Source organism: Pogona vitticeps, chromosome 5 (assembly GCF_051106095.1).
Source record: "Pogona vitticeps strain Pit_001003342236 chromosome 5, PviZW2.1, whole genome shotgun sequence".
NCBI lineage: Eukaryota > Metazoa > Chordata > Lepidosauria > Squamata > Agamidae > Pogona > Pogona vitticeps.
This window is the reverse complement of record NC_135787.1, coordinates 8,309,080-8,331,871: the sequence shown is the minus strand read 5'-3', so window position 1 is coordinate 8,331,871 and position 22,792 is coordinate 8,309,080. Positions and strand designations below refer to the sequence as shown.

Genomic DNA, 22,792 nt, shown 5'->3' with positions numbered 1-22,792 from the left:
GGGGGTACCCAAAAGCAAGCAAACCCCCAAGACCCATCAGGAATGGGGGAAACCCCCCAAAAAGGAAACAACTCCCCCAAGACCCACTGAAAAGCAAAGCAAAAAGCAAGCAGATCGTGCAAGACCCATCGGAAATGGGGGGGGGAACCAAAAAGCAACCAAACCCCGCAAGACCCATTGGAAGTGTGTGTGGGGGAACCAAAAAGCAAGCAACCCCCCAAGACCCATCGGGAATGGGGGAACCCCCCAAAAGCAATGGACGTAAGTTGTGATGTTCGTAACTTGAGGCACCACTGTTAGCTTTAATTCTTGTTGGTCCCAAGCAAGGGGGGGTATGGTAGTGCAGTATCGGGTTTGAAGCCGAACTCTTCCCCAATCACATTCAGGTGAGTCCTGCACCCCATTGTTGTGTGGTTCCCTGGACCACATGATGCTGGCCGGCACCTTAAGCACCCCCCCCCCGCCGGGCCTGTACCTTCCCTCTCACTGGCAACCACTGGCCCAGGGAAGGCCCCAGGATGCCCTCTCCTCCCCGGCACTGTAACAGAGTTAGTTAGTTGGGCTATCACCTTCCTTGTATTCCCTGGGCATTCACTGATAGTCATTATTTCCCCACTACCCACCAGCGTGACCAATAAACAAACTTTAACATTCAAAAACAACAAACACACCAGTGTGGGATAGGCGAAAAGCCCTGCTAACCACAAGCCAATCTTGATAGCAGGGAAAAAATTCCTATCCACCCCCCCCCCCAAGGCAACCAGTCAGACTTACACTGGATAAAAGGTGGGTGGGCGGGTGGGAAGAAAGCCTCAATAGAGGCTGAGAAGGTGGGGAGGCGCAGTAATATAGGAATAGATCACAACAGATGGGAAACCTTGACATTTGAACATTCAGCCTGGAGGCAGGCGGTGCAGCACGGCCTCTCCCAATTTGAAGAGACCCTTGTCCAGCAGGCCGAGGCAAAGAGGCAGTCCCAGAAGCAGCCAAATCAGGGAGCTGGACAGGGGACAGACTGTATTTGTCTTCAGTGTGGAAGGAATTGTCACTTTTAAACTGGCCTTCTCAGCCACACTAGACGCTGTTCCAAGACCACTGCTCTATTCAGAGCACATTACCATAGTCTCTCGAGGCTGAAGGATGCTTACAAAACAAACAAACAAACAAACAAACACACAAAAAAATTGAAAACAAATCAAAACATTGAGAGAATTGAACTCTTTTTGACCAGAGTTGAGCTATTTCAATTGTTTGGCCATTTACTAGATCTTCAGTAATACAAGTGGTGGGGCATAAATTGCATGCACATAAATGCTGCATTGATTGAATTTCTCCACAGGCACAGAACATTTGTCCTGTATCCAAGTAATCCCATTTCATTTGATCTTACTTTGATCTTCCTACTTCTCTTTGAAGTCTAGTATAAAGTGACTTCCAGAGTATTGTCCTGGTGGAAGAAGACACTCTTCGGCATTCATCCATTCAGCAAGTTGTGTTGGTTTGGTTCTCCGTAGGTTTAGCCAAGCCTTGACTGGCTTAATATTCAATTCTATTTTTTAAAAGACCCTCTACTTTATGAATGTGGGATGTTGTGTTTCTCTACTCATGATTCAAAAGCCAGGAAATGGCTGATATGCACAATATTGTGCCCATGTCGCCAGCCGGAAAAAGGATGCCAAGCTTTACATAGCCTGAATGTTGATGGCATCCATGTCAGCAGTCAAGATGGTCTACAGCCGTGGTTCTTAACCTTTTTGAAAGAAACGTCCCCCTCGCTGCGGTGATGATTTCTTTCTTTCTTTCTTTCTTTCTTTCTTTCTTTCTTTCTTTCTTTCTTTCTTTCTTTATTTATTTATTTATTTATTTATTTATTTATTTATTTATGACACTTAAATCCAATGACCCCCTGAAAACAAAATTCAATTGCAAGAAAATGAAATGCCCCCCCAAAAGTAATATTTTATGATTTAGTTGCAAGTGAATTTTAAGACGCAAAAAGAAATATAAAAAGGGCATAAAACAAACTGCAATGCAGGAACTAAAAATTTCAAGATGAAAACTCTGAAACTAAATTAAGATTTGAGGCAAATATATATTCATGCACACTGTAAAAAGGCTGCAGCCATCTTCACAGGCTTTGCTTGCTCCAGCGCCCCCCTACCGCCCCTTTTCGTTCTACCACCCCCCTGAAAAATGAAATCGCCCCCTGGGGGGCATTATTGCCCACGTTAAGAACCACTGGTCTACAGGATGCTGTTTTGTGCTGACTCCCAGTCAAAGTGATGCCACGCAAGAGAACAATCCCAAAAGCTAGACATGTGTCTAGTGAGACGTGTGCAGAAATCTTTTCCTTGATTTTAACTGTCTTGGAGAGGGTTGGTGTCCACGCATGGACGGGTTTGGTGCTGCATTCCCTTCCTTTGATCATTATTTGCTAGCACCTCTCGATGTCCTTCAAGTCCGGCCATGCGAGCCAAATAGACTTTTTAGTGGGGTTTGGTTTTTTTATTTTTATTTATTTTATTTATATCCCGCCTATCTAGTCAGCTCGGACCACTCTAGGCGGCTAGAGTGGTTTCAGGGGAAAGAGAAGGAGCATCTCTGAAGAGCAGAAGAAGCCTTGCAAGAACACTCAGGTTGTCCCCTAGCCTAGCCGACAGCGTGCAACAGGCTAATCTTTCCTAGCCAGAAGAACTCCTGGATAGCTCAGTAGGTTAGGCACCTGGGTTGGGAGTTCGATTCCTCACTGTGCCTCCTTGAGAGGAGCTGTTCTTGATGGTTCAAAGAGTCCCTTCCCGCTCTGCCCTTCTAAGATCATTATTAACTGCCGGGCAGTTCAGTGCTTTAGGTCTCTGGCTGTAGAGTCAAAGGTTCGATTCCCCTTGACAGGGGCGCACTCCATGATCCACCCGGTCCCTTCCAGCTCTGCAGTTCAAAGATGATTATTGTTGCTATTAAACTTTGCACTGTAAACTTGCAGATTCAAATAATGAGACTCCTCTACCCCGATCCCCAGCCTGCAGTTCAGCTACCTTATTCTACTACGGGTTCTCATTCCGTTGACTCCTTGGTCTACCCCACCTCTCTTCCCCAGATTTTGGGGTCCGGGGTGGGATCCGTGGTTCGCCTCCTGAAACCCCCCCCTCCCCGGCAGTCCTTACTAGTGGATCCGGTGCAATTTCTCTCCCTGCGCCGATGCTCCCGTTAATCGGAGAGCGGAGCAGGGGGAAGGGGAAAGCTCCGTGGACCCTTAAGGGGCGGGGGGAAGGATTGGGACCCCTCCCAGGTCCGCCCCCACCCCCACCCCCGCCCCGGGTCCCCCTCCCCTCGCCTCTCGCCCGACGCTCAAAATGCCACGGGCTCGGATCGGGCGCGGCAGAAGGAGCCCCAGCGGCGCGCCGCCTTCCGGCTGCCGGAGCGGAGGAGCCGCCGGAGAAGCCTGCCGCGGGAACCGGGCTATGGAGCACGTGGAGCCGGCCGAAGAGCCGAGGTCACCCGGTGGGCGCGCACCGGCCGGGAGCAGCTCCGGGAAGCCCTGCCCGGCCACCGCCGCCGCCGCTTCCTTTCTGCGGAAAGGCTTCCTCTAAGCCGGTGAGGGCATCGAAAAGCGGTGGATTGGGGGGGGGGGGAACGCGCGCGATGAGAGCTGCTGCTTCATCATCTTCATCATCATCCTCATTATCCTCATCTCGTGCTCGCAGGCGCGCGTCTTGAAGCGGATCGCCAGAAATCACGAACATCATTCATTCGTGGCATGTAGGCTGGTGCATGAAGTTCATCATCATCATCATCATCATCATCATCATCATCATGATCATCATGATCATCATCATCTTTTTTTTGGCATGCCGGTGCGGGAAGTCAAGGGCTGGTGCCGGATCAGATTGGGAAAAAAGAGGCTCTTCTTTGAAGTTCGCGAGCGCTTTAAAAAAAAGCACGGTCTTGGGTTCTAAATCGGAGCGATTCCGGGTTTTAAAGTTCTTCAATGAAAGAGCGGAATAACTTGACCAATCCGTTCCTCTTCTCAAGCGCTCCTGTTGGGGATGCTTGTGGCTGAGCGGCAAAGCGGGGGGCGGCGGCACTCTGTACATGCGCCAAAGCACACTGTTCATATCGAGAATCTAGCGTGGCAAACGGGCTCGCTTTATTTCAAGGGCGGTTTTTTTTGTTGCTGTTGTTTTTAACGCAAGAGCCACCGATTGAGCGTCAGAAACGGGTTTATTTCCGGCGTTTTTAAAGCCGCATGTACACCGCTGAGGAATAACTTTTCTAAGGGGGAGGATAGAATGAAACTCTCCAGACAGGAAGCAGATAAGCCATAAAATCAGCTTGCAGAGGATACAGACTGATAAATTAATGAACCCCTGATGGGCACCGGGTTTAAGTAATGGGGCTAAGACCCCTTTTGCCCTGGTGTCTGTGGATGATGGGTGTTGTAATCCAATGTCATTCATGGGACAGGAAATTCAAAGTCTGGGTGCGATGGAGTGTGAATGTTGGTCTGGGGCAGAAGAAATGCTGGTTGGGTTCATCACTAGGCTATGAAACTCACTATTTCTGGCCCAATCATCCTTCTCTCCCATTCTTTGTCCCTGGCCTACCTCATAGGGTTGTTGTTGGGATAACATGGAGTGGGTGTAGTGGAGTCATCATTTCAACGCACTGGAGGAAAGATGAGGTGTTTATTTAAGTAAGGATAAAATTGTTTTGACGGCCCCACCTTCTTGGTCTACTTGCAGGCAGGAAGGCTTCCCCCACTGCAGTAACAGTAAATCTTTTGTCTTCTAATAGAATCAGCCTATGGAGGAATGCTATATAATCCACAAGATGCTGAATCTTTACATCAGCCTTCCCCAGTCTCACATCCTCCATATGGACTGGACTATAATGTCCAGCATTCCCAGTCAACTGCTGGCTGAGGATGATAACAGGGGTGATCTAAAATACCCATCCAGCATGAAGTGGGAGTGTGGGGTGGCTGGCTGAAATGCCCTACTGCTTTCAAAGGTGTAAAATTGCATGTGGCAAAGCAAACTTTGGCCTTGGATGAGACCCATACTGTATATGAATCATATCTTGGGGAGAGAGAAAAATCACATTTCTGGACTACAATTCCCAGAATGCCTTAGGGGATTCTGGGGCACATAGTACTCCAAAGTGGTTTTTCATGCCTGTTCTATAAAGGTGCATAAGCATTCAGCTTTGTGGGAGAAATAAAGACTTCTACTTAAGGGGGCAAGGGCATTTTGGGTAGAGAACGGCTAAAAGCTTTTTGTGGAGCTTGTAATAGTGGCAACATGCTCGATTCTTCTTGAAACTTCCTTGGCTCTGACTAATAAGGGCTGTACTTTAGCCCTGCTGTGTGTAGCTATATCCTCCAGATGTAACTAGACTACAGCTTCCATCATGCCTCACCAGTTACCAGATTGGTGAGGGTAGAAGGGGATTAGCTACCCATTTCACTTATTCATCTCAGTCCAGGGTGCGAAATATGGCCACACCGAGGGAGGCCAGAAAGGTGAAAATAAGGTGTTGTTTGGGCTTTCCCGCTGGTGGCCCCCATTCTCTGGAATCGGATTATCTGTGGAGATACAACAAGCTCCTTTCCTCCTTATGTTTGGGAGATGGTTAAAAGCAGAACAGTTCAAAGCTGAGTCTCCTGGATCCTGCTGATATTAATATTTCTTTTCAAAGCTTTTAAAAATGATTTAATTTTTAATAATATTTTAAAATGCCCATATTGTCATATATATGACAAAATCCTGTGGAGCCTCCAGGATTTTTAAATTTTAAGTTGTAAACCGGCCAGAATAGTGTGTGCACTAATGGGGTAGTGCATAAGTCAAATCAAGTCAAATCAAATCAAATCAAATCAAATCAAATCAAATCAATCAATCAATCAATCAATCAATCAATCAATCAATCAATAGGAATAGGAATTTAAAAGTTCTAGTCCTGTCCTCACCTGTTCCTTCTCTTGCTGTATTTTATGTTAGAACATCCTTGGTCTAAGTGGAAGGTACTTTCAGAGCACAGGAGAAAATACGTCTCAGCTTCAGGGAGATTACAAACCCAGTTTCAACAGTGGAAAATGTAGAAAAGAAGGTTTAGGGAGACTGGAAAGCACAAGTGTAGGAAGGACGATTTTGAAAAACAACGGAGAGAATTGACGTTTCTGTTCACAGTGGTATCCAATTGACACCATAAGCTTCCACTACCTCATGAGCGTGAAATGATGCTTCCTTTGAAAGAGGGACGTGGTGGCGCTGCAGGTTAAACTGCAGAAGCCTCTGTGGTGCAGGGTTGGAAGACCAGCTGTCGTAAGATCGAATCCATGCGAGGGAGTGAGCTCCTGTCGCTTGTCCCTGCTCCTGCCAACCTAGCAGTGTGAAAGCACCATTAACTTCCCTCGGTGGGAAGTTAATGGTGTTCTGTGTCTAGTCGTGCTGGCCATGTGACCACAGAAACTGTCTTCAGACAAACGCTGGCTCTACGGCTTGGAGACGGGGATGAGCATCGTGCCCCAGAGTCAGACACGACTGGACTAAATGTCAAGGGGACAAGCGATGGGAGCTCCTTCCGTCGCGGAGATTCAAGCTTATGACTGCTGGTCTTCTGAGCTTGCAGCACAGAGGCTTCTGCGGTTTAACCCACAGCGGCTGGGGTCTAAAATGCAAATAGTCTTTTTCCTTTATGTGCAATCAGAAATTTTGCTTTACTCCTGCATTCGGGAGAGATAAACCATTTATCTTATTTGCCTGAACTGTGGTAATCTGAACATTTTGATGTATATTAGCCTTAAGTGAGTCCCTATTCATTTCACTGGGTCTACTCCGCTTAAAACTGAATGCAACTTAACTGCATGTTCTTGAACCTATTCCACTTTATGAGTACTGTTTTTCTCGCAGTCCAAAACCTTCCACCCACCCCTCTATGTTTGTGTTTTTTTTATCATTGCCATCTTGCGCAGTTTTACTCAGTCACAAGCGCACAGGATTTCAGCTGAATAAACAGAACAATCCTGTCAGGTCTATCAGAAGTAAGCATCTTTTATTTCAATAGGGCTTACTCTTCGATTCTCAGGTTGTAACTCCAGTCCCTGGAATGATCCCAAAGGCTGAGGAATAAGTTCCAGTAGATACAGTGTGACTTCTGATTAAACGTGCAGGAATCACACATGAAGAAGGTGATGAAAAGTTTTGTAGTTGTTGTTTAGTCGTTTAGTTATGTCCGACTCTTCGTGACCCCGGCCTTCTGAGTAGAGGCTGATGGAGTTGTAACCCAGAATATCTGTGTGAGGAACCACCACTGAAGAATGCTAAATTCTTCCTTTGCTAAATTCATTGGCAGAGCAGTGGAGTCAAATGAAATGAAACCAATATAATTAAAGGAAATCCAGGCTAGGAGAGAAGGTGAGATCTTATAGCGGGGAGATCTTGTGGATCTGGAGAAACAACTTTAGGGCATGGGGCAGAATCTGATCTTCCTGGGACTCCAGCCTGGTCTTCTGCATTTCTACAGGTACATAATATATCTTGGTGCTTCCCTGGATATTTCTATCAAGATTCTCAGTCATCCAGATGAAGTTATCTGGAGATTGAGTCATGGCAACTGGACTCCTTTCTTATTGGGTTGAAATATTTGGCTCCTCATCCAAGTATCTTCTTCAGTCTGAGGAGAGTTGGTAGGAGATGATCTCTAGTAGATCCTCCACTTCCCCCTGGTCTGAATAGGTTCGTTTAGATGAGTGAGTGAAATTCACTTCTGCAGTTCTTCTCCACCCATAGTCATGGGTCGTTAATGGTCATTAACAGTGGTCTTTCTGGTGGGTGTGGTCCTGATCTTTCTGGAGACAGCTGAAAGGGCAGCATGATAAATAAGAGACAGATTGTACCTAAGGCCTCCACCCCAGCTGAGTGAGGAATTTTCTATATGCACATGTATAGCCTCCCTGACCCCTCTCTCAAACCACCTCTCTTGTTGACCAAGATGGACTCATTTTGGACCGAGAAGATAGCTGGATTGAGAGAAGTGGGATTTTCACTCACCTCCGCAGCCCACCCTTTCTCCATCTAATGAGCCTATTCAGACCTCCTATTAACTCTCCTCAGACTGAAGAAGCTACTTGGATGATATCCATGGATATTGTGTGTTTTTCTTTTCCTGTTCTGTAAAGCTGATGTGCTTTTACCAGCAAAGCAATTGACAAAAAAGAGTTTTAAACTAAAATTGATGGTTTTTTTTTGGCCCCTGTAGCTCCACCCATCCACGGGGATACCACCTCTCAAGAGCTTCTCTGAAATTGATTTTGCCCCCCCCCTCCCCTGCTGAGGGCAGTTTCCCAACCTCACTGCAAACAGAAAGAGAAGTGATAGACAGTAGTTGTCATCAGCTTGAGCCCTTCAGTACAGCGAGAGTATCTCAGATGTCAGTTGTGGAAGAGATTTCCAGATAAAATGTGATAGTATTGATTTCAAAGTGTTAATGATGACATACAAAGCCCTAAACGGTTTAGGACCTCGATATCTAGCGGAACACCTTCTCCCACCTAGATCTACCCAAATCACTTGTTCTAGCCCGGAAGGGGTGGCTGAGGGGCCTAACGCTGAGGGAGGCCCAGAGAGAAAGAAGAAGAAACTGGGCCTTCTTGGCAGTGGCCCCTCGCCTTTGGAACAATCTCCCTTCAGAAATCTCTGGCTCCCTCACTGGGTGTTTCTAAGAGCCAACTTAAGACCTGGCTCTTTAGGCAGGCTTTCCCTCCTGTCATCACTTGGATATTTTTCCCATCTTGAACTATATTATTCCTCTTATTTTTTTTTATTTTATGATACTGCTTTTATGCCATTTTTATTGTTAGCCACCCAGAGTAGACTTTGGTCTAAACGGGTGGGGTATAAATAAATAAATAAATAAATAAATAAATAAATAAATAAATAAATAAATAAATAAATAAATAAATAAAATTGTATTCCAAATACTATTATTTATTTATAAATAAATAAATAAATAAATAAATAAATAAATAAATAAATAAATAAATAAATAAATAAATAAATAAATAAATAAAATAGTATTCCAAATAGTATACCAAAAGCAATACAGATTACAGACCACTTTATAATTGTCTGTTTTGGGCAGGTACAACACAGCAAGACCCCCTTATCTGCAAGATCAATATCCACTGATTCACTTATCCACTGTCTAAAAATATTAAAAATATTATCACAGACACACACACGCACAGAGGAGTTTCTGTTAATATTTTCCTCCCAAGAAGCAGGCATCTTTTAATTTTGTGGCTGCTGTTACCACCTGCAGTGATCATGGAACCCAAGAAAGTAAAATCTGTCACTGCCTCCATATCTTCCCCTTCTATTTACCAGGAGGTGATGGGACCAGTGGCCATGATCTTAGCTTTTTTGATGTTGAGCTTCAGACCGTTTTTTGCACTCTCCTCTTTCACCCTTAAACTATTCTGGCTCAAGCTAATTTTTCTTTGCATTGCAATCCTTTATAGCCTCCCTCCCCTCTTTCATTTCTACTAATATTCTTACACGGTTAAAAGCTTCTCCTGCATCTTTAAGATGCTGCCCAGCTACCCAGATTTCATCCTCCCCGTTTTCTCCAGGCAAGCTGACACATTGTGATTGGAATCTATCATCTGACTGCCTTTCATCTAAAGCTTTCATCTTTGCCAAGTAATTCCAAGGGCAGCTTCCACCTCAGAAACCTGTAAACAGATTTCTCCCACTTGTGGACAGAAAGGGGGAATGGGAATCTTCTGATTCTTTGTTCAAAAGAAAAGACAGAAATCTCTTTGTTCTGCTATTATGACTTGATGAGAAAATGGTGCTTTGATGGTTTGAAAGGAGCTTTGGCGTTTAAGCAACTTTCAGGCTTCACTCATATGTTCTAGAGATTTCAGGGCTGAGGAGCTGTCTAAAAACATGTGCATAGCATGTATACTATGTGTACATATGGTATATGTCAATTAATACCAGTGTACACTCTTCTAATCTCAGTAACCTGTTCATGTGCAGACACCTGCTCTCTTGTAGCAACCAACTGTGACTATATGAAGTTGCCCCAATTCTCATTTTGTCATATTCATGAAATATCAGAAGCCTTTTTAACACTTACTCATTCCCTGTGCATGCATGGTGTTTAAGTGTGTTACTATGGGTGCTGTTAAATATTATTTATCCTTTTTCCTCCCTTTAAAGCGAGCTGCTTGTCTGTACTGAGTGGGGTGATGGGTGGATTTGGACTTGATGGGCCTTATAGATGTATTCCAACTCCTTCCATATGAGCTTACCCGGCAGTTAAGACCTAGCCAGGGGGCCCTTTTGAAAGAGCCGTCCATCAAGGAGGTAAGAGGGACCTTGTAGACAAAGGGCCTTCTTGGCAGCTGCCCCCAGACTATGGAACGGCCTCCCAACTGAAATTCGTCTGGCGCTGACGCTGATGACATTTCGGTGCCAGGTCAAAACCTTCCTGTTCCAGAAGGCTTTATATTGAAATTATATCAACTGTGGGTCCTGATGGAAATTTTTAGAGTTCATATTTTAATTGTATTTTAATTGTTTTATCTATTTTTACTGTATTTTAATTCTTGTAAGCAGCCCAGAGCCCTTTGGGTAGTGTGGGCGGCATATAAGTTAAGTAAATAATTCTATGATTCAGTAGATTCATACTTCTTAATAATACTGCAGTATACTTGGGCATCTCTAAACTGAATATTTAGTACTATAGCTTGACAGCTGATGGCATCTTGAGAAAAATGATGCCCTCTTAGCAACTGGAACTGCTTTTAAATGTTTCAGACCTGCTTTTAGATGCTTTAAATTCATTTTGAACGCTTTTAAAAATAAATACGTTCCTGATTATTTTCATCTACCAAAAAGCACGTTGAGAGCGCTGCTTGGCAGAAAGACAGTGAACAAATGCTGAAGAGGGTACATTTGGGGGAAGGGATGTCATGGGAAGAAGTTGGTGGGTTGAGATAGATCATCAGTCTGTTTGAAAAATCCTTGGACAGATCATAGATTCACAGAATAATGGAGTTGGAAGGGACCTATAAGGCCACCGAGGCCAGTTTCCTGCTCAATGCAAGAAATTGGTTGTCCAATTTTCTCTTGTATGCCTCCAGCAATGGAGTGCTCACCACCTCCCAAGGCTGCTGGTTCCATTGTCGTATTGCTCTAACAGTTAGGATGTTTTTCCTGATATTCAGCTGAAAGCTGGCTTCCTGTCACTTGAGCCCATTGTTTTGTGGCCTGCACTCTGAGATTATCAGGAACAGATCCTTCACCTCTTCTGTATGAATGTCTTTCAAGTATTTGAAAAGTGCTTTCATATCTCCCCTCAGTCTTCTAGAAAAAATGGCTTTTTTAAATTACATATCTTAAAATCTCCCTATGTGGATTCTAGGATTTTCTAGTCAAAGCTTCAAAAAAGGACTTTCTTGAACTCCAGCTCCCACTATCCACAGCCAGCATAAACATGGTGACAGGCGGGACAATAAGAGTTTTAGCCACAGTTTGGAGGTTTCTTGCAGGGGGCTTACAAATCTCAGAAGTTAGGCATTATATTTCAAAAAGTAACTTTTCAGATCTCATATGGCCTTGGCTTGCTAGTCTTCCCTGTCATCAAAGTGAAACTGCTTTCCTAGAGACATAGCTAGGCTCTTGGTGGCAGAAAAGAAGGACAGAGTGGTTGAAAAATGAAGGAGTGATGAAATGTGCCAGCCATTCAAAAATATACGATGTTGTCTTGGAAAGAAAGCTGCCGTTACCTTCCCACCAAGGTGGTACCTATTTATCTACTCACGTTTTGCATTTTGCATGCTTTTGAACCACTAGGTTGGCAGGAGCTGGGAGAAGCGACGGGGGCTCACTCCGTTGCATGGATTTGATCTTACAACGGCAGGTCTTCTGACCTTGCAGCACAGAGGCTTCTGCGGTTTAACCTGCAGCACTACCGCGTCCTTAGTTTGTTGAACTACTGGTTACTTAATATATGCCTCTGTCTTTCTCTCTCTCTTTGTTTTTTTAAAAAAGAAAGAATTACAATCTGGAGAGAATCACATATTTTTTAAAACAATGATCTACTCAAAGTGAGGTTGGAGTAGGAGCCCTGATTAAGAGGCGCACCCTGTCAAGTTAAGCAAAACAAGAGTTTTGAAAAAAAAATAGCCTTGACACAAAGCTGTCGAAACTTGCAAGCTTTGATCTATCACAATACTTTAGCAGTATAGCAAGATCAAAATGTGAGAGGCAGGCGAATCCAAGTGATCACCTAAAATAGAACACCAAATGTTATTCTTCATTAAGTTTGAGTTATTTACATAACCAGGGTTGCAACAAGCCAGAACATGTTTTATGCCTTTCTTTATTCAACATACAAGTCACTTTGTAGCGGAAGACCCTACAGCACAAGGCATTCAGAATAAAATGGAGTAAAACATAATAAAAACCAACAAAACAACATGCAAAAGTAGGAACGACACAAAATAAATTATATAAAACAAGAACAAATAGGAGACAGGTCGCAAAATAACTGCCAAATTGTTACAGGGATTAAAATTATTTGAAGGTGTTATGTGTGTTTAATTAGTCTTGTTTCCAGAATATCTCCCATGTAATTTGTGTGGTTTTGAATTGTGGTGCTGGAGGAGGCTCTTGAGAGTCCTCTGGACTGCAAAGAGAACAAACCTATCCATTCTGAAGGAAATAAACCCTGAGTGCTCACTGGAAGGACAGATCGTGAAGCTGAGGCTCCAATACTTTGGCCATCTCATGAGAAGAGAAGACTCCCTGGAAAAGACCCTGATGTTGGGAAAGTGTGAAGGCAAGAGGAGAAGGGGACAACAGAGAGCAAGATGGTTGGACAGGGTCATCAAAGCGACCAACATGAATTTGACCAAACTCCAGGAGGCAGTGGATGACAGGAGGGCCTGGAGTGCTCTGGTCCATGGGGTCACGAAGAGTCGGATATGACTTAACGACTAAACAACAACAAATTTGGAACTGTAGAGTGGGCAGAAAGCATTTCATGGCTTGATACGAAGAATGCATGATTTCCACTGCTCTTTGATAAATAGAAGCAAATCGGACTGGCAGCAGAAGCTTTTCCCACCCTAGCCCTGGGATAGCATCTTCCCGTTGCTGACAGGTTATTCAAGAGGGTGCAGCACAAACTGTTTAGAAGAGAAGAGGGTGGAGGACATGCTCTGCCTAACAAAGTTTCCCAGGGTTGGGTCACTTTGGAAGATCTGGGGACCAGTTTCATCAGCTGCACTTTGCTGAGTATCAGTGAAATTAGGTGAAGTAGCAATAGTCAGATGTGATAAACTAATATGCTCCCAGTGTCTCTTCCTGTACTTGAGAGGAAACATCTAAATCCTCTTCTCACACTTCTATGCTAAGGAGAAGGATTCTTGACAGACCTTTGGAAGAACATCCATACTAGAACAGGACACTTGGTGAACCTTTTGAAATGGAACAGTGCTTCGTGGAGGTCTGCTGTCATTTTGGTGGACGAATGTGTGTGTGTGTGTGTGTGTGTGTGTGTGTGTGTGTGTGTGTGTGTGTGTGTGTGTGTGTGTGTGTGTGTGTGTGTGTGTGTGTGTGTGTGTGTGTTGCTGTAGTTCTGAAATTTGCTGCTAAATTGCACAATGGTGATGGACTCCAGGTGACATCAAAATAGCTGAGATGCCCACATATGGCCCATGTTTTTAAATTTGTAATGCTGCCCGGAGTAGAACTTTGGTCTAGATGGGCAGGGCGTTGTTGTTTAGTCGTTAAGTCGTGTCCGACTCTTCGTGACCTCTATGGACCAGAGCCTGCTAGGCCCTCCTGCCCTAGTTATTTGATTATTTTGTATTAAGGTTATCGCATTTGGCTTTCACGTTATAATAGGGATCCAATTATATATAGGATCCCATTTTTCAGTTGCTTCTTGGATTAAATTGTCCTTCAAAGCTTCTGTTAATATGTCAATTTCCGCCACTTCCATGATCTTTTCTGTAAATTCTACAGGGTTTGGTATTTCCATGGGTATAGTATTCTGGCTGCGGTTATTATATGTACCACAAAATGGCTCTCTCTCCTATCCAAAGTCTCTGGCAACATATTTAATAAAAATAATTCTGGTTTAAGTGAAATATTACGTATTAGAATTTTCTGCAAACATTCATGTATTAGTATCCAATAGTTTTTTGCTTCTCTACATGTCCACCACATATGATATAAGGTTCCCTCTTGTAATTTACATTTCTAGCATACATTTGATATAGGTAAAGGTTCCCCTTGACACTGAGTCCAGTCATGTCCAACTCTAGGGCACGGTGCTCATCTCTATTTCCAAGCCGTCGAGCCAGCATTTTGTCCTATTTATGTGCTCACATTTTTACATGCTTTTGAACTGCTAGATTGTCAGGAGCTGGGACAAGCGACGGGAGCTCACTCCATTGTGTGGATTTGATCTTACGACGGCTGGTCTTCTGACCTTGCAGTACAGGGGCTTCTGCGGTTTAACCTGCAGCGCCACCACATCCCACATACATTTGATATACCTTCATGCATTTTTGATAAGTTATCTGGTGTCATGTACCATCTATAGAACATTTTGTATATGTTTTCTTTAAAACGTACTGATTTTGTAATTTTTATATTAATTTTCTATTTTTTTCCCCAGTCATCAATTTCAGTATTATGCCCTATATGTTGCACCCATTTGGTCATACAGTCTTGTACCACTTCATCTTCTATCTTAATTGCTAATAATACTTCATATGTTTAAAAATCAATTTGTCATCTGTTTCCAATAGTATTTTATCCAGGGGCATTTGCTCTGCATAAAATCACTCCTTTATATGTTGACATATCTGGATTCCAGTTGTATTCTAGCCCGTCAGTCAGTCAGTCAGTCAGTCAGTCAGTCCGTCTGTCCGTCCGTCTGTCCGTCTCCGTCCGTCCGTCCGTCCGTCCGTCCGTCCGTCTGTCTGTCTGTCTGTCTGTCTGTCTATCTCTTGTTTTTCTAACTCATCCTTTGTTTTCAATTCATAGTTTCCTTTTAGTAATTCTTTGTATCTGAGCAATATGTTTACGGACATAAGGTTGGCTTGTGTAAAAGCTTCTAATGGAGAGATCCACTCTGGTATCTTTCGATATACTATCTGATATCATATCTTGTCCCAGGACCATAACAGAGATCTTCTTATCAAATGGTTGTTATAATATTTAAGGACTTTAGCTTTTTTGTACCAAAAAATGCATGTCAAACAAAGCATCAGGTCATGTCCTTCCAGCTTGAGTGGTCTGTTATCTATAAGAGTCATCCATTCCTTTATCCAGACTAGTGCACAAGCTTTATAGTATGTACTCCAATCTGGAAGGCCAAATCCAGCTCTTTGTTTGGTGTCTTGCATAGCTTTAATTATTATTCATGTTTTTTAATCTTGCCAAGTAAATCTCATCACCATCTTATTAAAGTCTTGAAAAAAAGTTTCTTTAAGTAACACGGGGATAGTCTGGAAAAGAAATAGTACTCTAGAAAGGATATTCATCTTAAATGTCGCTGTTCTCCCCATCAAGGACCATTGTAGATTCCGCCATTTTTCGAGGTCCTTCTGAATATTGTCTAGTAGTTTCATGTAGTTATCTTTTACTAGTGTAGTAGGTTTTTTTTAATAATTTGTATTCCTAAATATTTAATCATTTTCTCAACTATAAATCCATTTTTCCATTAATTCTATTATCTCTTCTTTGACTAGTATTTTTGTTCTTCCCCCATTTACTTTCATCCTGGCTAACTCTCCAAAAGTTGCTAACGTTTCCATCATTGGTATTATTGATTCAGTTGGTTCTTCTAATAGGAAAACCAGGTTGTCTGCAAATGCTTGTAATTTGTATTCTTCTCTTGTTTTTAATCCTTTTATGAACTCATTACTTCTAATTCAATTGTTAAGGACTTCCAATGTAAGCAGTGGAGACTGGGGCATCTTCATCTTGTTCATTTTTGTAACTGTATTTCTTTTGCTAATTCTCCATTGATTTTTACTTTAGCACTTTGTTGTGTATAAATGGTTCTTACTAGTTTTATAAATCTTTCTCAGTGTCTAGGAAGACCATAGCCATTTGTTTTTCCGTATGTGTTTCCTAGTATTCTAGGATGTCTAATATTGTTCTTATATTGTTTCTCATCTGTCTTTTTGGTTAAAAAAAAAACCCCTGATTGATCTTGGTGGAATATCTGGATTAAGATCTTTTTCAACTTGGTTGCTGAAATTGTTGTGTCTATTTTATAATCTACATTTAAAAGTGAGATCGCTCTATAATTCTTTATTTCTTTCAGATCTGTTTTTTCTTTATGTAGGCGAGTAATCAACGCCTCTGTCCATAGTGAAGGTATTTCTTGTTTTTCTTCAATATTTTCCAATAGCCTCTTATATGGTTTAAGTAATGTAGCTTCTATTGTTTTGTAGTATTCCACCAGCAATCCACGTGGACCTCGTCTCTTCCCTGTTTTTTGTTTTTTTAAAGGCTTCTGCAATCTCTTTAGAGGACAATGGTTCATTCAATGACTGAGTTTGCTATTCCGTTAACCTCATTTTACTGTGTTTTTCCAGGTATTTTTCCTGTAATTTTTTTTTTTTTTGCTATTTCTTTTTCGGTGTAGAAATTTTGATATAAATTTTCTATAATTTTTAAAAATTCCTTCTGCTGTGATGTTTCTATTCCTGTATCCTCTTTCAAGGTTTGTATTACTGATTTTTCTTTTCCTTTTCTTAATTTATAAGCCTACCACCTCCCCAGTTTATTTGCATTTTTAAAGAAATCTTGTTTCACACATTTTACCTTCTCGATAATTCTTCTGTACATAAAACATTCCGTTGATGTTGTACTAATTTTATTTTCATTTTCAGCAGTGTCATGGTTAATTTTTTGTTTTAATCGTACTCCGCATAATCAGAAGTAGAGAAGTTTGTGAGCATCCTTAGGAATATTAATCTTCCCTCAAACAAAAGGGCATGACTAATTATTTTTTCTTATGAAAGAATGTCAAGAACTTTATTTATTATTTAAATGAATAGTTTAATGTCTAAATGGGTTCCACTTTTGATGTGATTATCAGATGGATCGGCACTTGTTGTTTACAGATTAAAAGTATGTGTAATTAAATAGTGTGTGGTTCAGTGTTCTCATTGCCCTCTTTCCCATCTCCAAGGAAATTGGTGGGGGCATAATCAGGGCAGAGCCCCATAGTTTTTCCAGTGTGTGTGACCCTCTTTGTCATTTGACTGTCTCACTAGCAGCACTCAGGAGCCCTTGTAAGGCAGCAAGGGAAGAAGGAAACTGCTCCAAACCACTGAAGGGAAATAACGTATTTTATAAGTCACCTTTGAACTATTTTTTCACTTGCATGGTTTTTAATTAAAATGTTTTTTAAAACTGCCCTGCAAAACTATATATCTGCAACAGTTGTATATATGCGTTAGGATGGCTCAGTGGTTAAGGTCTCTGTCTGCAGAGTTAGAGGTTGGGAGTCCAGTTCCCTGCTGTGCCTCCTTGACTAGGGTCTCCTTCAGCTGTGCAATTCTAAGATTCAAAGATATATATGGGTTCCCACCCCAACTGTTTTCTTTTGGGCAATAGCCTCCTGCCATTCCGGCTTTCTCTGGGACCCTCACCTGGACCCTTCTCATCTGAATACCAACACTTTATGAACTGCTATCAGGACCCAGAACTTTTAATGTATCCCTTCCTGGGCAAGCCGTGCCAGCTCTTAGGCTGGTGATAGAGCCCTGCTTCTTATAGATCTCCACTGTGGACCTCATGCCACTCCTGAGGTGGGCATGGAGCCCAATATGCATAAGCGGTCATCCAAGAGATTAGCCATAGCACCCTCTCATTTAAAAAAAATGGGGATGCCCACTTCCAGTGAGGTGGCAAGAAAACCAAATTCCACTGAAGAAGATGGCTTCAGTTTAGTATTCTTCCTAGGAATGGACTGTTCTTCGTGGCCTTTGTGAATCACAGTCTGGGTGATGAAAAAGACCCTGATGTTGGAAAAGTGTGAAGGCAAGAGGAGAAGGGGATGACAGAGGATGAGATGGATGGACAGGGTCATCGAAGCGACCAACATGAATTTGACCCAACTCCAGGAGGGAGTGGAAGACAGGAGGGCCTGGCATGCTCTGGACCATGGGGTCACAAAGAGTCGGACACGACTTAATGACTAAAGAAAAACAACAACTTGTCAATTCCCACCTCCAGAGAAATTTGTCTCCATATTTCTTCCCACATTCCAAGGAAAGTTCTTCAGATGCATGTGTAGATTAACTGGTTGAGTTTGTTTGTTTGTTTGTTTGTTTGTTTTCTATCTATCTATCTATCTATCTATCTATCTATCTATCTATCTATCTATCTATCTATCTATCTATCTATCTATCTATCTATCTATCTATCTATCTATCTATCTATCTATCTATCTATCTATCTATCTATCTATCTATCTATCTATCTATCTATCTATCTATCTATCTATCTATCTATCTATCTATCTATCTATCTATCTATCTATCTATGAACTTAAATTGCATCCCTGGGAGTGAAGAGCGTAGGTGGAAATGGATGCAATTTGTGGTTGAAATTGGTGTATTTTGACAGTCACAATGCTCCCTGAAAGAGCAATAGGAGTTTAAGATGCTGTGTAGGTGGATCAGTGTGCCAAGGCACCACAGTACGCTGAAGAATCTGGACTGTTTCAAAATTTGTACAGCAATGCTAAGTGTACAGGATCAGTTTCAAACTATCAAGGAAAATATGTTTACTTTGAGGAGGTCGTTGGGAAGAGGAATTGCGAAGGACTCTCCACCAAGAGATGCAGAAGGGTCTGCATGCCAGCTCCAGATGTGACTCAAACAGCTTCAAAACTGGCTCAGTCAAGTGAGCAAGAACAACATCTGTAGCTGGACCTTGTACACTGTTCTGCTTTCCTCACATAGCCTGGCTCCTCTTGCGTTGTGGTCTTCCTGTGCCAAACCCTTGACTTCATCTGACATTGTGTCTTGGAAAGTTCCTGCCTCCTTACCTTCTGATCCTGGTAAATGGCTTTGGTAAATAACTTTGCCTATAGACACCCTTCAGAGGGTTGACTTTGCTCTTTGGCAGGACTTTGCTTTGGCCTGTGAGCCTTGCTTTGCTTGCAAATCTCCCTGCCAGATCAGATCTTTTTGTGGTGCATCCTGGCTAGGAGAGTCATACTCCCAAGAGGATAACTTTTCAAGTGCTGAATCCTCTAAAATAAACTTGCTGATTTGTCTCTGCCTTGTGAAGTTGGGACAATGAGATTACACGTTCTTCCTAGCTGTGCCTCGACTTTGGGATTTATTGCCCTGGGAGACATAGCAGTCTGTTTTTAATTTGCAGGCTCAGGAGATACGTCAAGACAACCTAGTTTGAATGTATTTCTTTCTGGTGGAGATTCTGGTTCCTTAACATATAGATGCTGTTTGCCTTTATTGCCTTTGTGAATCTAGTTGATGCTGGACTGTCTGTGATTCATTGCCTGTTTTAGTCTTTTGGATTGCTTAAAATATTATTTTCTGCTTAGGAGAGTGGAAAACTGTTCAAAGGGCCCTATTTAAGACAGAAAAGAAAAGTATAAATTGCCTTAGAGGAAAAGTAGTATCGGCAATGCTAGGATCTTGACTTGGGCTCATACAATAGTAGGATGGGAGACTGTGCTCCTGATTTGATAGGATACGGGCATAACCCCATTTTGAAAAACTGGGTTTTTAATTAGGATGCGTGTGAAGAAGGGTAGGCTATTTATGGCTCTAATTTCCCACCTAGGTCTGTAAACAATATGGGGAGGAGCATTATGACAAATGGAACCAATTACCTTAGGAGGTGGTGAGCATTCCAGCACATGAGGCATTCAAGAGAACATTGGACAACCATCTGTCAGATCTGCTTGGATTTGAACTCTTGCCTTGAGCAGGGGGTTGGACTTGATGGCCTTAGAGGTCCCCTTCCAACTCCATGATTCTACAATTCTAAAAACTGAAAGAAACCATTGTAGGGCAAATTATCTCCAAATCTTGAGCTATATCAAGATTCACAGCACTTTTACTGTATTAAAAGTCCAGGTCTTGCATCCACTTATCTACAAGGGGGGGGGGGTTGAAGTGTTCCTTTACCACAGTGAATCTGTGTTTATGGTTGTGGCCAAGTTGAGGGTGTTGTGCACTACACGTTGGATTGTTCCTTATTTATAGAACGAAGAACGAAATTCGTTTCTCGTATTATTACCCAGTATGCGAACAAATTGTCCCAGGATATAACAATACCTGTATAAAACTCCTGTGATGATCAGCTTTTTGTCACCTGTACGGTTGCTCTGTTCATTTTGGCAGCTAAGAAGTTACACCATTCTTTTATGAAAGCTAAAATGTCCAGTGAAACACAGAGTCCTATTCTGAATTCTAATCCTCTTCTCTTCCAGGCTTTTATTTCAGTGTTGTAACAAACCCCCTGGAATGATTTCAAAGCTTTGTTTAATTTGTGCTTCTCAATATCACTTCCCTTTTGTAGCTTTTACTTTTGCCTCCGTCTTATCATCTCTCACTGTGATGACCTAAGGCTAGATACAATTAAAGCTGAGTAAACGAACATTGGATTTAAATTATCTCCCTGACTTGGCTCACAGTAGAGGCAGATCTCATTGGCTGCATTTTTGTGCGCCAGGTTTTTCTCTGTGTGTAACTCAGAGAGTTTTTATGTGTGCAAGAATAATTTTTTGCACGAACTGCACAAAACTACCGTAGCTGCTATTGTATTCCATGGACTTTGAAGAATTAGAGGCCTTGGTTATGTTGCTCACATCTTTTTGAACATTCATCCAGTCTTCCTGCTTTTGTTGTCTCTTGTGTGTTTGCTCTGATTCTGAAGAAGGAAGAATGCTATTTTGTGCAACAACAATTTACACAACTTGCTATTTAAAAGCTTTTTGTCTCACTCTTGTGCTGGAGATGAGGAATCTTGCAAAGCCTAATAATTTCTCATTCAGGTGTCTTATAAAGTCCAAACAGTCTAAATTGTCTAAGAAATTCTTTTTGTCACTAGTTGATAATTAATTACATGCTGTCAAGTCAACTCTCACTTATGGCAATCTTCTTCAGGGTTTTCTAGGTATACTCAGAAGTAGTTTACCATTCCTGTCTTCTGAGTGTGCTCTTGGAGTATACAGCTTGCCCAAGGCTACATAGGCTAACTCTTCTCCTGAGAAATCAAACTTCCAGTCACTGGCTCCACAGCCCAACACATATCCCATTGAGCTATTGAGCCATGCTACGAAATGAAAAGTAAGTTTGTTAGTGGCTGTTTTTAATATCTGTAACTCAAAATAGAGGGGCACGAGGAATACAATCTCTACAGATTCCTGTATGAAATGTCCGAAATAAATGGCTCACAGATGGAAACAAAAGTTGTGGTTTACAAGATTTGACACTTCTTTGGGAACATAGAGAGCTGCCTTATATGAAATCAAATCATTTGTTCTTCTAACACAGTGTCATCAATGTTGACTGGCCACAGCTCTTGAGGGTTTCAGGCAATATTCTTCCTTCTCATATCCAGAGATCAAATCGTGAGCCTTTTGCATGAGAAGCAGGTACTCTAGTGCTAAACTGTAGGTTGTGTTGCATGGTTGAGAGCCTCACACAACCCCAAATGTTGAGGTGGAGTTCTCCGTAATTTAAATCAAGCAAGAGAGACGTTTGAATATGTATTTTGAGAGAGGCTTTACTTACGGTTAAATGAATATTAAAATGAATTAATGAACTCTAGAGGTAAAACTAAACTCATGGGTCATCTAATCCAACTACTTGCTAATAAAGAAATCTGCAGCTAATGTATCCCAGAGGTGGCGTCTCAGCATGCTCAATCACTGAGATGAATTTGTATTTTAATTAAAATTCAGTTTAATGCATAATTGGAACAGAACCATGGGCTCTAGTTGGGCTCATGGAGGATGGAAATAAAGGATTCTCAATCCATGAAGGCAACCAGTTCCAGCTTTCAATGGAGGATATGTTTGTTTGGCTTTCACGCCAATGAAGAAAGAGGGGGGAATCTGTTGTTTATTTCCCCCCAGTTCCTTTGGGAAAAATAGGCGGATATATATTAGATGGCTCCAGCCTCTGATCTCTGGGCTGTCTGAATACCTCAGGTTGTGAGTTTAACATCCTTCTCTGCATTCCGGAAGAAGAAGAGTATCTTTGTAGCCTTGAGGAAGCAGTACAGCCCCAGAAATGCTCCCAGAAGAAAGGGTTGGAAAACCGCTTCTGAGTTTCCTCTCCCTTAAAAAACCCTGAAAACAGTTGCCATAACTCAGAACTGGAAACATAATGATTGTACGTGACCTGAACTAAGAATTGCCTACAGCAAGTACGTTTCCCCTGCTGTGTCAGATTCCCACAGAGCGAAGTCAATCAGATTTGCAAATAAACCCCATGTTTACCGTGTCCCCTCACAAAAACAAAAGTTGCTGGAACACAAGGTCCAGAGCTGAATAAAAGCTGCCTGCTTTGTTCAACTCTCTTATATTCCCAATATTTTTGTTGATTGCATGAATCAACCTCTGTCTGCAAGACTCCATCAGATGCCTCGTTTGCCCCTGAGCGAGCACAGAGAACATGTGCAGTAGCATTGATTATATAGCTTTCCCCCTCTTTACTTGTGCCTGATGTTGATATAATTGTCCATGCATAAGTCCAGAACTTCTG

General features: G+C 42.2%; 1 protein-coding gene across 1 annotated transcript in view; it reads left to right on the top strand.

The window, feature by feature from the left end:
* Positions 1-3,228: 3,228 nt before the first annotated feature.
* NPFFR2 (neuropeptide FF receptor 2) overlaps positions 3,229-22,792 on the top strand; it is a 33,008-nt gene continuing 13,444 nt past the window's right edge. Inside the window, exon 1 of the mRNA XM_073002093.2 lies at positions 3,229-3,591. The gene's annotated coding sequence lies outside the window, so the exon portion shown is untranslated. The remainder of the gene's footprint in view (positions 3,592-22,792) is intronic.